This window comes from Macaca thibetana, chromosome 5 (assembly GCF_024542745.1).
Source record: "Macaca thibetana thibetana isolate TM-01 chromosome 5, ASM2454274v1, whole genome shotgun sequence".
NCBI classification, from domain to species: Eukaryota; Metazoa; Chordata; class Mammalia; order Primates; family Cercopithecidae; genus Macaca; species Macaca thibetana.
The window spans coordinates 122726186-122741141 of NC_065582.1; positions in this window are offsets into that span (position 1 = coordinate 122726186).

Sequence of the window (14956 nt, forward strand, 5' to 3'; positions counted from 1 at the left end):
AATGAGATAATGCATGTCAAGTGATTATTGTATGCTCAGCACATTCTAACAGCTCATTAATATTAATTATTATTAGTTTTATATTCATTTACAGTCATCATTAGCAGTTGTATATATCTACAGGAATTATCTGGACAAATGATACTACTTGACAAATTTACATTTCCTAATTATTTTACATATTTTTATCTCAAAAATATTTTTTGATCATGCTCTTTAAAATGCTTCTCAGTTCTAATTGATGTCTTAATTGATTCATGAAGACCTTAAAATTTAAGGTATGCTGACTCATCTGGTTTGCTTTCTGCTAATGATTCATTTCTCTGGTTTGGAGAAACTCATTTTCGTGTTTTTCCAGCCTATCTTTTCTGTGGGTAATTACCCCATACACACCTTCAGACATTGCCTGTCAAGCAAAACTGTACATTGAATACAGTATAATTTTCTCCAAGTTGGTTTAGGTCTTTAATCAGAGACTACCATTTCTGACCAGCCCTTCTAAACCAAATCAGTAAGTTTTGTTGTTTTACAGGACTGGTACAGGTAATGAAGTTCAACTAAGAAAAGAACAAGGAGATTGTGTCTGAAAAAGCAGCATGGTAACACAACATACACACCTGCAGAGCACTTCCACATAACTTACAACTCCAGGCTTTAGAATGGTAGAAACAAATTTATCTTGTTTTGTTTAAAAAAAAAAAAAAGTAGAGCACCCACAACCAAAATGAAAGTAATTGAGTCATGCCTGTGGGCTTCCTTCTAACAATTATTACAAATTAATATCCACAATATATTTAAGGCACATCAAAGTCTCAAAATAAAAAATGTGTAATCCATTCAAATCCAGTTTCCTACCTAGGGGCAGGATATGATAGGGCAGAGCACACATGGATTTTGAAGTCAGACTGACCTGGATTCAAATTCTGACATGCTGGTCGGATATGTATCTTGGCTAGTTCCTTGATTTCTCTGAGCGTGTGTTATCATCTCTAAAGATGGGACAACTAGACTTACATGTTAAGGCTGTGAGGAAGATTAAATAAAATACCACAGAAAATGTGCCTTCCCTTTTAGTAGAAGGCATTTAGTAGACATTTAACAAATGGCTTTCTCGTTTCCATTCCCTCTCCAAGCACAATGTGAGGATCGATGAGTTTCCCATATGCCTCACAAGGTAAGTAGAAATGGTTTGCATAATCTTAAACACAATGTATATTGAAGGATGAACGATCTTCCCCCTTAGGCCTTAAGTAAGCACAGGTATGGGCTGTTTCTTCACCTCAGGTAGATCTGTCTGGAGTAGGTGGAGTGAGCGATGTAATTAGTTTACATCACAAAGTTATTTATTTAACAAACATTGACCCCTATTCTGTGACAGGCACTGTAGATACTGAAAGTAGATGACACCATGCCCTCAGGGAGCTGACATCCCAAGTTGTAATAGACTCATCCTAAATAGCATTTCCTAAGGTATGCTCCACAGAACACCAATTCCACATGTTAAAAGTGTTAGAAGAAAACTAAGTTTGGGGGAAAGTGTTTAAAGTTTCTTTACTATGAGGTTTTTTGGAACCAGTAATGGGCTTGGAGACATAGAATGCAGTGTTTGTATTTGATCACAGAAGCTTTTTATCAAGGAACATCTCAAGAGGCTAGCAGTGTTGCTCAGGTCATGCTTTGGGAAGAGCAGACCTGTAGTATAGCTGTGAGCGTTCTCCCACACAGCTGTTCCTGTAAGCCTTCAGGGGAGGCTGGGGGGAAGCCAGCAGTCTCGCGGATAACGGATAAGGCTGTGCAGTGCTATTTCAGCCCTGCATACTGGAGTAGTGGGAGAGCCATAAGCTTTGAACCCAGACTGGACTGGATATTTGATTCTGCAGCTCATCTGCGTGGCCTGGAGCAAGTTGTAAAAGCTCTTTGATCCTAAGAGCTTGTTTCACTGCCTAAACAATGGGGATCATAATAACATCTTCTTTCTGGGGTTCTTGTGAGGAATAAATATAATAACATAGGGAAAGTGTCAGGCATAGAGGAAAAGTAGAACCTAATGGATAGCCCCTTCTATTCCCTTTGCCCCCTTATTCTATGCTACATTTTATTATATCCTGGGAAGCACAGTGCAATGAGTCAGAGATAAATACATCCTGCTGGTTTAAAGAGCAGATGCATGTGCTTCATCATCCGTGCTTCCTATATTATTTTGCTTGTACCTCAAGAGTTTTGTACCTCTTTGCACTTCTGTCTTCCAGCCAGAAATGCTGAGACAGCAGAAGGAAAACGACAAGGTCTTCACCTTACCTTAATGAGAAATCTCCTGCTTGTCTTTTGAGAAAAGTTCTTACACTGGCAGATCAATTTACTTACTTATTTATGTGTGTGTGTGTGTGTGTGTGTGTGTGTGTGTGTGTGTGTCACCAGGCTGGAGTGCAGTGGTACGATCTTGGCTCACTGCAACCTCTGCCTCCCGGGTTCAAGTGAACCTCCTGCCTCAACCTCCTGAGTAGCTGGGATTACAGGCACCCACCACCACACCCAGCTAATTTTTGTATTTTTAGTAGACAGGGTTTAACCGTATTGACCAGGCCAATCTTGAACTCCTAACCTCAAGTGATCCACCCGCTTTGGCCTCCCAAAATGCTGGGATTACAGGTGTGAACCACCACGTACAGCTTTCAGCTGATTTTAGAGTCTTACATTTTTACAACATCAACCAAACATTACCTTACTTTATCTAAAATTCAGTAAAATCATCTAATCTCCTCATCCCCAGGACTCTCATGGTCAGGAAATTCTTTAAGAAAAACAAAAGATGATATTTAACTCAACATTTCAAACACCCTGTGAAATGAAGCATCTGAGAATCACAATACAGATTCCCTGGTCACGACTGTAGTCCATGTTTGTCTAAAAATAGGTGAAATTTATTTTTGCTGATAAAACTAAATCTGAAAGAAATAATCAGGTGAAACTGTCTTCATATATTATCTATAACCAATAATACTCCACTTATTTACCTTGTCAGAAAATGAGCTATTCCACCTAAGTGAATTTTCTAGATAATGAAGGTTATAGTTGCCCTACTTCCTACTCCGTTTATCTCACCTTGCTTAGAAAGAAGCGTTAGAAAGCAGAGAAAAAAATGAAGAGGATTTGGAGAAAGGACAAAGTCCACATGCAGAATCCAGAGCAAGGTAGACAGCCTGATTAGCGATTCAGAGCGAGAGGGGGTGGGAGGTTGGGGTGTTGAGTGTGGTGGCTCATGCCTGTGATCCTAGCAATTTGGGAGGTCCAAAGCAGGTGGATCACTTCTTGAGGCCAGACATTCAAGACCAGCCTGGCCTACATGCAAAAACCCTGATTTTACTAAAAATACAAAAAAATTAGCTGGGCATGGTGATGTGCACCTGTAATCCCAGCTACTCAGGAGGCCAAAGTGGGAGAATCGCTTGAACTTGGGAGGCACAGGTTGCAGTGAGCCAAGATCGCACCACTACACTGCAAGAGAGCAAGGCTCTGAGAAAAGAAAAAAAAAAAAAAAAAAGACAGTGGGGTATGGGGTATAGTCACTGGTAGGAGAGATGGAACCAGAAATAGGCAGCTAGAGAGGTTTAGAGATAGAAGATTTTAAATTAGAGGTTTCTTGAATGAGAAAATAAGAATAAATTACCTAGGAATACAGCTAACTAGGGAGGTAAAAGATCTCTACAAGGAGAACTCCTAAACACTGCTCAAAGAAATCACAGTTAACACAAACAAATGGAAAAATATTTCATGCTCATGGATAGGAAGAATCAATATCATTAAAATGGCCTTACTGCCCAAAGCAATTTATGAAATGAATGCTATTCCTATCAAACTACCATTGACATTCTTCTCAGAACTAGAGAAAACTCTTTTAAAATTCATATAGAACCAAAAAAGAGCCCAAGTAGCTAAGGCAATTCTAAACAAAAAAAGCAAACCTGGAGGCATCACCTGACTTCAAACTATACTATAGGGCTACTGTAACCAAAACAGCATGGTACTGGTGCAAAAACAGACACATATGGAACAGAATAGAGAACCCAGAAATAAGATCATACCCCTGCAACTACCTTATCTTTGACAAATCTGACAAAAGCAAGCAATGAAGAAAGGATTCCCTATTCAATAAATGGTGTTGGGATAACTGGCTAGCTATATGCAGAAGACTGAAGCTGAACCCCTTCCTTACACCATATACAAAAATTAACTCAAAATGGATCAAAGACTTAAATGTAAAACCCAAAACTATAAAAACTCTGGAAGAAAGCCTAGGCAATACTATCCAGGACATAGCACAGGCAAAGATTTCATGACAAGGACACCAGAAGCAATTGCAACAAAAGCAAAACTTGACAAATAAGATCTAATTAAACTAAAGAGCGTCTACCTAGCAAAAGAAACTATCAACAGGGTAAACAGACAACCTTCAGAATGAGAGAAAATTTTTGCAAACTATGCATCCAACAAAGGCCTAATATTCAGCATCTATAAAGAACTTAAACAAACTTACAAGAAAAAAAAAAAAAACATAAAAAAGAAGGCAAAGGACATGAACAGGCACTTTTCAAAAGAAGACATTTATGCGGCCAACAAACATATGAAAAAAAAGCCCAACATCACTGATCATTAGAGAAATGTAAATCAAAGCCACAATGATATACCATCTCACACCAGTCAGAATGGCTATTACTCAAAAGTCAAAAAAATAAGAGATGCTGGCAAGGTTTTGGAGGAACTGGAACACTTATTCACTGTTGGTGGCAGTATAAATTAGTTCAACCATTGTGTAAGACGTTGTGGCGATTCCTCAAAGACCTAGAGACAGAAATACCATTCAACCCAGCAATCCCACTACTAGGTATAAACTCAAAGGAAAATAAATCATTCTATTAAAAGACATATGCACACATATGTTCACTGCAGCACTATTCACAATAGCAAAGACATGGAATCAACCTAAATGCCCATCAATGGTAGACTAGATAAAGGCCTGGCCTGGTGGCTCACATCTATAATCCCAGCACTTTGGGAGGCTGAGGCAGGTGGATCACTTGAGGTTAGGAGTTCGAGAGCAGCCTGGACAACATGGTGAAACCCTGTCTCTACTAAAAATACAAAAATTAGCCATGTGTGGTGGCACACACCTGTAGTCCCAGCTACTTGGGAGGCTGAGGCATGAGAATTGCTTGAACCTGGGAGGTGGAAGTTTTAGTGAGCCAAGACCGCACCACTGCACTCCAGCCTGGGAGACAGAGTGAGACTCAAAAATAAAAGATAGACAGGATAAAGAAAATGTGGTACATATACACCATGGAATAATATGCAGCCATAAAAGAGAACAAGATCATGTCCTTAGCAGGGGCATGGATGGAGTTGGAGGCCATTATTCTTAGCAAACTAACACAGGAACAGAAAGCTAAATACTGCATGTTCTCACTTATAAGTGGGAGTTAAGTGATGAGAACACTTGGATACATAGGGAGGAACAACACTCACTGGGGCCTTTCAGAGGGTGGAGGGTGAGAGGAGGGAGAGGATCAGGAAAAATAACCAATGGGTACTAGGCTTAATAGCTGAGTGATAAAATAATCTGTACAACAAACCCCTATGGCACAAATTTACCTGTGTAACAAACCTGCACTTGTACCCCTGAACTTAAAAGTTAAAAAAAATAATAAATATTTGGATGAAAAAAAAGTCACTGGAAAAATGATAGATTATTTAATAAATGGTATTGAAATATCTGACTAAAAAAATAAAATGTATGGCTTTTTAGTCTGCAGTATTGACTTAAAACAAAGATTTGAAGGAATTCAGTCTTAGGGGTCTTTGAAGCTTATTGAGAGCTTTGGGGGCATCTGTAGGCCTTTGGAATGTGTTAAGAAAGACTCCAGAAAAAAAGAAAACAGAATTCATTGATGGGGCTTGAGCTATGTTCCAATTTTAAGAGAAAATGAAGTGGAAAGGCCCTCTATATTTTCTTCTGGTTTGTAAGCCAGCTCTCTAGGGTGGAGAAGGAGATCATAATTCAGAATCAGACCTCTGTACATCTAGCAGAATATTGACTGTGCTTGCCCTAGAAATTGATGAGGGGAAGGAACTCCAACACATTTCATTATTTTAAAGGCAAAACATATACAATGTTACCTCCCTGCCTCTTTGACCAAAAAATTCATAATATAATCTACCCTGATTTTAATGGCACAATGACCATTACAAACACCCATTCCTATTTTAACAGAGGCTTCTAGGGTGGCGAGAAACATTAGGTCCTGTACAGAGTATCCTCGGGCTCTCTGCTTTTTATGTTTTTATTTTGTTTTAGTTGTTTTTGTCTTTTTTCTTGGCATCAGCTATTATTTCTGGTGACTAGAAGTTTTTCTAGATCTGGAAACACTTCTCTTTCCCTTCTGATTTGCTGTTTCTAATATCTTATAAGAAAAGATAAAATGATGACATTAATTTGAACTGTAACTCAGATATGAATGAAGAGGAACCAAGTCTTTTATGAGTACATGATGTTAGTGCAATGTGCGCTCTGTTTTGCTGGCTTTGAAGAGACTTGTTTTGCTTATTTCTAAGAGACTTATTTCTAAGTTGAATATGTTCCAGATAGCTGCATTTAAAGATAAATGACATCCATACTAGTGATGTATAAGCGCACTTGATAAATACTATGCCACCCTTGGGTTCTGTCTTTCCCTCACACCCTACATATACTCCATCAATAAATTCTAGAAAAAATATCCAGAATGCAATCAATCATATTTCAGTGCTCCCACTGCTACCACTCTAGCCCAAACCATCATCATCTTTCAGCTGAATCACTGCAATCCCTCCTAACCCATCTCTGTGCTTCCTCCTTTGATCTCCTTCAGTCTATCAAATGCAGCCAGAATGGTCCTTCTAAAATGTTAGGTCCAGTGGGGCGCAGAGGCTCACACCTGTGAGCCCAGCACTTTGGGAGGCCAAGGTAGGAGGATTGCCTGAGGTCAGGAGTTGGAGACCAGCCTGGCTAATGTGGTGAAACCCTGTCTCTACCAGAAATTCAAAAAAAAAAAAAAAAAAATTAGCTGGGTGTGGTGGTGCAGTGCCTGTAAACCTAGCTACTCAGGAGGCTGATGCAGGAGAATCACTTGAACCAGGAGGTGGAGGTTGCAGTGAGCCAAGATCACACTACTCCACTCCAGCCTGGGCAACAGAGCAAGACTCCATCTCAAAATAAATAAATAAATGTAAGTAAATAAAATGTTAGGTCAGATAAATCATGTTCCTCCTCTGCTCACGACCCTCCAATGGCTTCCTACCTCATTCAGAGTAAAAACCAAAGCCATTACTGTGGCCTCTGAGATTCTATACAATTCCATCTCCTATGGCTTTTTCCCATTCAGTCCTCTCCCACCACACTAGCCTCCATTACTGATCTTCTACTTCTCATTTAAGTTGTACTGAAATTCAAACATCCAATTAATTCCTTTTATACATTTAGCTTTTTCCCATAGAGAAATTTTGAACCATTTGGTACAATTTGGTTCCATCATCAGACAGATCTGGGCTGAATCCAGACTGCTTACTGGCTGTATGATTTAAAGATATTACTTGCCTTATGGGATTGTTGTAAGGATTAGGCGAAATAAATGCCCAGGTCCTAGAACATAGAAAAGACTCGATAAATACAATCTATTGTTTTTCATATAAATTACATACGTTATACACACATATATATATATCCAAATATCAGATTTTTACATTATGGAAACAAAAAAATCCACAAGTTAGAATAAAACTTTTAATTTTCATGGTACTATTATTTGTCTAGATGTAGCTTACATGCAAAAAAGAAAGGTAAAGATACTCTTCTTTGCTTCATGTTCTCCTAGGCAGTTATTACCATATCCATCTTCCAAAAGGAAAAACTGAGGTTTCAGCATGTTTGACATTGTGATCGTATCATGTCCTACCAATTAGATACATTTTTCACTAAATTCCTATTAGCACTTAAACTCAGCCAATTTGCTTTTCTGTCACCATTATGGATCCAGTTCATTTCTTTTCATGGATCATTCCTTCAATATGGAAGAGTCTTTTACCTTATACATATCAGTATATACTTTTCATCCCTGGCAATCCTGTATTAAAACACCTTCTACAAGAATACTTCTATAATTAAGCCTATTTCATTCTAGTAACCTCCTTATTTGACACCCTTCCAATATTTATACTAAATCAATAATCATTTGCATTAATTGTATGCTTCTAATGTATCAGGAACTGTTCTAAGCACTTTAGTGCATTATTTCATTTATTCCTATGTAGGCTCCTTTATTAACACTCTTTTACAGATGAGGAAACTGAGGTACCACATGATAAAATAACTTGTCCAGGACACACAGCTAGAGAATCATGACACTCTATCTCAACTAAGCAGTCTGATCCCCAAAACTCATGCTCTTAGCAATTAAGCAATTCATACCCTATCTTCTTTTACACGTTTTTTCCATAATAAGTCTCATGACAGCTCATGTGGCAATGTCATGTATTGTTTCTCCAACTAGACTATAACATTTTTTTGTTAATGAGTCTGAATTTCTCTTTTTACCTCCATTAAACTTAATATAATCGTCTCTTCATAGCCTTTAGTAAATGCTTCTTTAACAAACTCAGCAGTTAAGTGACAGCACAGGACATGTGCCTGACTTGCTTTTCAGTTATTTACACCAAAAACTTTTGGGCCGAGAAAACCCAAATACCACTTCTGCTATAAAACTGATTCTGTTGTAATCATGAAGGGTCCATGTGTGAAAAGCTGAAGTCATTTGTGTTGGCTTGTGGTCAACTCTTTTCTTCTGAAAGTCCTGCTACATGGGCTTACTACAGGTACAAACAGCAGATAATAATCCAGGACAGAAACAAATGAATCATCATTTTAACACACAAAGCAAGTGGGTGTTTTACTTGACAAGCTGCCAAGAGCTACTGTATCAATGGCATATATTTCTGCTAAAAACTCCTCTGTTTGTAAAGGACCAATGCCAGATTTGTTCAGTGTCAGAGTTTCCAGGTATGTGACTTTGGAATCTACCATGAAAGAAGGCAGCAGGGGCAAAAAATGACATCAGCCTGACTCCAAGAAGTATTTATGAAGTATACTACCTGAGAAGTTACTGTGAACTAGGAAGCCTTCCAAGAAAGGTATTTTAACTTAAATTTTTATTTTAATGTCTATCAAAAAATTTACATCAAACATGATAAAAGATCCATTCATATGTTACATAAAATGTTGTATAATATATGCTCAATGATATAGAAAACACATACAAATTCTCTTGTGACTAATAAACAAAAACATTAACAGTTTACAAAAAGATTGAAATATAGTTAGTAAATAAATATGTAAAGAAAATATTTAACCTTGGTGATGATCAAAGAAATATAAATTAAAACACCAATGAAATAGTGCATAATACCAATTAATTTATGAGGGGAAAAATTAATTAAATGAGCAAATTCTGGCAAAGTTGTGGTAAAACTGGTATAGATGAATTATTAGTAGGCTATAAACTTAGATAATTCAGCAATACTTATCAAAAGTCATAAAAATACACATATTAACTAGAAATCATATTCATGGTAAATTATACCAAGAAAATAATTCAAAAACATAAAAATTGTTTTGAATCTTTACTAATTAAAATAATCATTGTAAAAAATTAGAAACAACCAAAGGTTGAAAAACAAAGGTCCTAAGCCACAGGATGGGGAACATCACACACCGGGACCTGTCATGGGGTGGGGGGAGGGGGGAGGCATAGCATTAGGAGATATACCTAATGTAAATGACGAGTTAATGGGTGCAGCACACCAACATGGCACATGTATACATATGTAACAAACCTGCACGTTGTGCACATGTACCCTAGAACTTAAAGTATAATAGTAATAATAAAAAAAAACAGCAGTCCTAAGCATCGACTTGAAGATATATTATCCAGACAATTAAAAATATAATATTTATCTCTGCAGCAACATGTCAATATTTATGACGTAATGGTAAGCACATAAAGACCAATACAAAATCATATTTACACTATAATCATAACTATGTTAAACATGAATTTAACATGAGTAAGTACTGTAAGAAAAAATAATTTTTTAGGTTGATGAGGTAGTAAAATTCTGTCTAATTTGTCTTCTTTTATATTTGTATCATCATCACTATGTTGTTTTTCTGGTTCTTGATCTTTATTACAAAATAAATGGAAACTAATTAAAAACAATGTCTTCTAACATTATCTGCAGTTCTGATAAATTCTCTATAGACAAGGTGTATGTGGTACTCTCCTTTGCATCTGTCAGTGATTGATTGGTCCATGTCATTTGCCAGTGGGTAACTAATTCATGTTGACATAGTGCATAAAAGCAAAGACTCAAAGCCAGATACTTGAGTCTAAATGCTACTTCTAGCACTTACTGACTGTGTCACTTCAGGCAATTTACTTTACCTCTCTATAGTTTTGTTGTATTGTGGATAGAAAGTGGAAGAGTCACTGTTTCCTGAAGTTCTTGTGAGGATTAAATAAATTAATATATGTAAAACAGTCAAATTATCACCTGTCCACAGTAAGTGCTACCCATGTATCAGCTATTAATATTATGATGCACATAGAACATCAAATGAAGCAAATTAGAAGACTGGGTGGTTTCTACCTCACAGGAATGTTAGACATGAAAGCCATATCCAAAAAGTTAGAAGACCACATACAGAGTAAATGTTAAAGATCTTCAATGAGCAAGGTGTCACAATGTAGTGTATGAATGACACATAGTTGGAATTCAGAGAAGGGAAAAATCACAGTGGAGTGGAAAGTGGGGGAAGGAGTCACAGAAGAGGTCAAATTTGACTATGACTTTGCAAAACAAGTTGTAAAGAGGCAAGAAAAAAGTCTAGACAAAACCCTCCTGTTCATTGCAGCGTTATTTACAAAAGCCAAGATATGGAAATGACTCAAATGACCACCGACAGATGAATGGATAAAGAAAATAGAAAATATATATACAATGGAATATTATTCAGCCTTAAAAAGAAGAAAGTCCTGCCATTTGTGACAACGTGGATGAACCTAGAAGACATTATGCCAGATGAAATAAGCCAGTCACAAAAAGACAGATACTGCATGATTCCACTTACATGAGGGATCTAAAATAGTCAGACTCACAGAAGCAAAGAATAGTGGTTGCCAGAGGCTGGGGGAAGGTAGAAATGGAGAATTGTTCTTCAATGAGTATAAAATTTCTCTTATGCAAGATGAATAAGTTCTAGAGATTTGCTGGACAACAATATGCCCATAGTTAACAATACTATATTGTGCACTTAAAAATCTGTTAGGAGGATAGATTTCTTGTTCAATGTTCTTACTACTTAATAAAAAAGCACACACACACAAAAGAACACAAGGAAATTTTTGGAGGTAATGGATATGTCTATTATCTTAGTTGTAATGTTGGTATCAAGGGTATATGCATATGTTTAAACTCATCAAGATGTAAACATTAAATATGTGCAATTATTGTATATCAATTATACCTCAATAAAGCTGGGAAAAAATTTTAACATGAAGCAGATTTTTAGCCTTCATATTTCATTTCCACAAGAATGATAATAACTCATGATCACTGAACATTTCTTGGCTACCAGCTAGTGTGCTAAGCATTTTATATTTTGTATTTAAATTAAATTAATGCTGACCTATGGTAGACCACATTTCACAAATAAAAATATTATATGAGGCTGGGTGCAGTGGCTCACGCCTGTAATCCCAGCACTTTGAGAGGCCGAGGTGGGTGGATCACCTGAGGTCAGGAGTTCATGACCAGCCAGGCCAACATGGTGGAACCTCATCTCTACTAAAAATACAAAAAATTAGCTGGGCATGGTGGTGGACGCCTGTAATCTCAGCTACTCAAGAGCCTGAGACAGGAAACTCACTTGAACCCAGGAGGCGAAGGTTGCAGTGATCCAAGATCGCGCCATTGCACTCCAGCTTGGGCAACAAGAGAGAAACTCTCTCTCTCTCTCTCTCATTCTCTCTCTCTCTCTCTCTCTCTCTCTCTCTCTCCATATATATACATACACATGGAGAAAAGGAGGCCAGGCACAGTGGCTAATGCCTGTAATCCCAACACTTTGGGAGGCCAAGGTGGGCAGATCACTTGAGGCTAGGAGTTCCATACCAGCCTGCCCAACATGGTGAAACCCCACCTCTACTAAAAATACAAAAATTAGCTGGGTGTGGCGACACGTGCCCATAGTCCCAGCTACTCAAGAGGCTAAAGCATGAGAATCGCAGGAATCTGGGAAGCGGAGGTTGCAGTGAGCCAAGATCGTGCCACTGCATTCCAGCCTGGATGACAGAGTGAGACTCTGTCTCAAAAAAATTTAAAAAACTACATGAAGATTATATAGTGGCTCATTCAATGTCATATGACCAGTGAGTATTACAGAGGGGATTTAAACAGCTGTGCTCTCAACCACTTTACTAACATATTCTGCCAAATCTTGTTGCTCTAAATTTTTCATTGTAACTTTTTCTACAGCCTATGTCTCTTCATGTGTCTCACATCTTTTGCCACCTCGAGTTTTTTTTTTGTTTTGCTGTACTCCAGACACAAGCATTTTCTTAAGACTGACTCTCTGATTGTTCTTCATACAGGTATGGTCTTGGCCAACATAACATGGTTTCCATCAGCTATGGTAATTTCCTTAATACCTATAATCACTGTCAAAAAGTCATTCATACATTCATACTAATTTCCAGATTTCCTTGGAATAGAAAAATTTTTCATCTGATAAATTAGTACTATATCTACCAACTTTCCCAATAACATACATCCCATAAAATCAGACAAAAAAAACTGTTTATTAGCTGAAGAAATGAAACCAACTCCAACTGATTACAATCATTATTACAATATGAATGCACACTGTCTCATGCAAAGTGGGAAACAAGATTGGAAAGATGAACTGAAATGTTAAATTGACTGTCTAGTTACAGAGCGTGAACTTTATCTGATAGCCTTGGAGATCCTTACATAGTTTTTGAGTGGGGCAGTGAAATGCCAAAACCGGTATTTTAGGAAGATAAGTCTAGTGTTGGTGTGCAGGATATTGGAGGAGAAATAAACTACCAGATAAACACCTGGAAGTCAATAAGCCAGAATGGAGTGTGACATTTAACAAAGGAAGAAGCAACAGTGTGTATGATATACTGGATATTTGACTTAAAAGCAAAGCAGAACATAAGAATCCTACCAAAACATCGTTATTAGTGTGTCATGATCATGTTTATAAACTTTAGAAGACATATACACACTGTTTCCCAGTGTTGTAGCCAACGAAGAAGCTCGTTCCTATGGATTCAGCATCGACTTCCACGCAGAGAAAATGTCCTCCATCAGGTCCCTTCTCTACCTCATTGGAGCTTATGAACCTAGCTGCCAGCACTCCTCCTCCTCCAACACATGCACACACACACACACACACACACACACACACACACACACACAGCGTTCTTGCGGTCTCATATTTCATGTAGTTTCTCCTACCAAAAGGACTATCAACTCATTCATTCAGCACCCAATAAACGGCAGCTGCTGCATCTTCACCATCTCACCAATCTTTAGGACAAGCTCAGGCTGGGCGTGGTGGCTCACGCCTGTAGTCCCAGCACTTTGGGAGGCCGAGGCAGGTGGATCACCTGAGGTCAGTAGTTTCAGACCACCCTGGCCAACATGGGGAAACCCTGTCTCTAGTAAAAATACAAAACAAATTAGCTGGGCATGGTGGCGCGGGCCTGTAATCGTAGCTGCACAGGAGGCTGAGGCAGTAGAGTCGCTTGAACCCAGGAGGCAGAGGTTGTAGTGAGCTGAGATCACGCCACTGCACTCCAGCCTGGGCAACAGAGCAAGACTCCATCTCAAAAAAAAAAAAAGACAAGCTTCTGGTCATTAATTATTATCCTTACATAACAGAAGAAGAAACTGGGGCTCGAAAGAAAGAGATTGGCCGGGCGCGGTGGCTCAAGCCTGTAATCCCAGCACTTTGGGAGGCCGAGATGGGCGGATCATGAGGTCAGGAGATCGAGACCATCCTGGCTAACACGGTGAAACCCCGTCTCTACTAGAAAATACAAAAAACTAGCCGGGCGAAGTGGCGGGTGCCTGTGGTCCCAGCTACTCGGGAGGCTGAGGCAGGAGAATGGCGTGAACCCGAGAGGAGGAGCTTGCAGTGAGCTGGGATCCGGCCACTGCACTCCAGCCTGGGTGACAGAGCGAGACTCCGTCTCAAAAAAAAAAAAAAAGAAAGAGATTAAGGGACTGCATCAAGCACCGTAGAGAGCATGCAAAAATAATACTTTTCATTAACAATAACATTTTGCTGTTTGCAAAACACATTCACATTCTTCATTTCTTTTTATTCTAAAGATAATTCTGGTATCAGTGGAACACAGAGGTTTTCAGGAGCAGCTTCTAAGATAACATTATTTGAAGCTGTTAGGCCTACATTTGGGTATGGATACACCTTTCTCAAAATACCAGCTTCCTCAATGTTCCCTGTAATTGACAAGATCCCTACTTCTCTAAAGAGTGTACTGACTCATCCCTTCTTCAGAAACTAATCTTAAATGCTTATCCCTACCATATCTGAAATCACAACTTTGGAAAGACAAGGATGGGCAGAGAAGTAACAAAAGCAGCTGATATACAATCCACATTCAAGATATTATCTGTTCATGGAGAAAAACCAGTCTGTGTTGATGTTAACCTTTTAAATGATCGAAATATGTCTTATTAACCTGGCTTGATACTAATGCCTGGAAAGTGTGAACTGATGCTTGTGCCCATTGATTTAGTTCATAGAGAATGTTCTGATTTA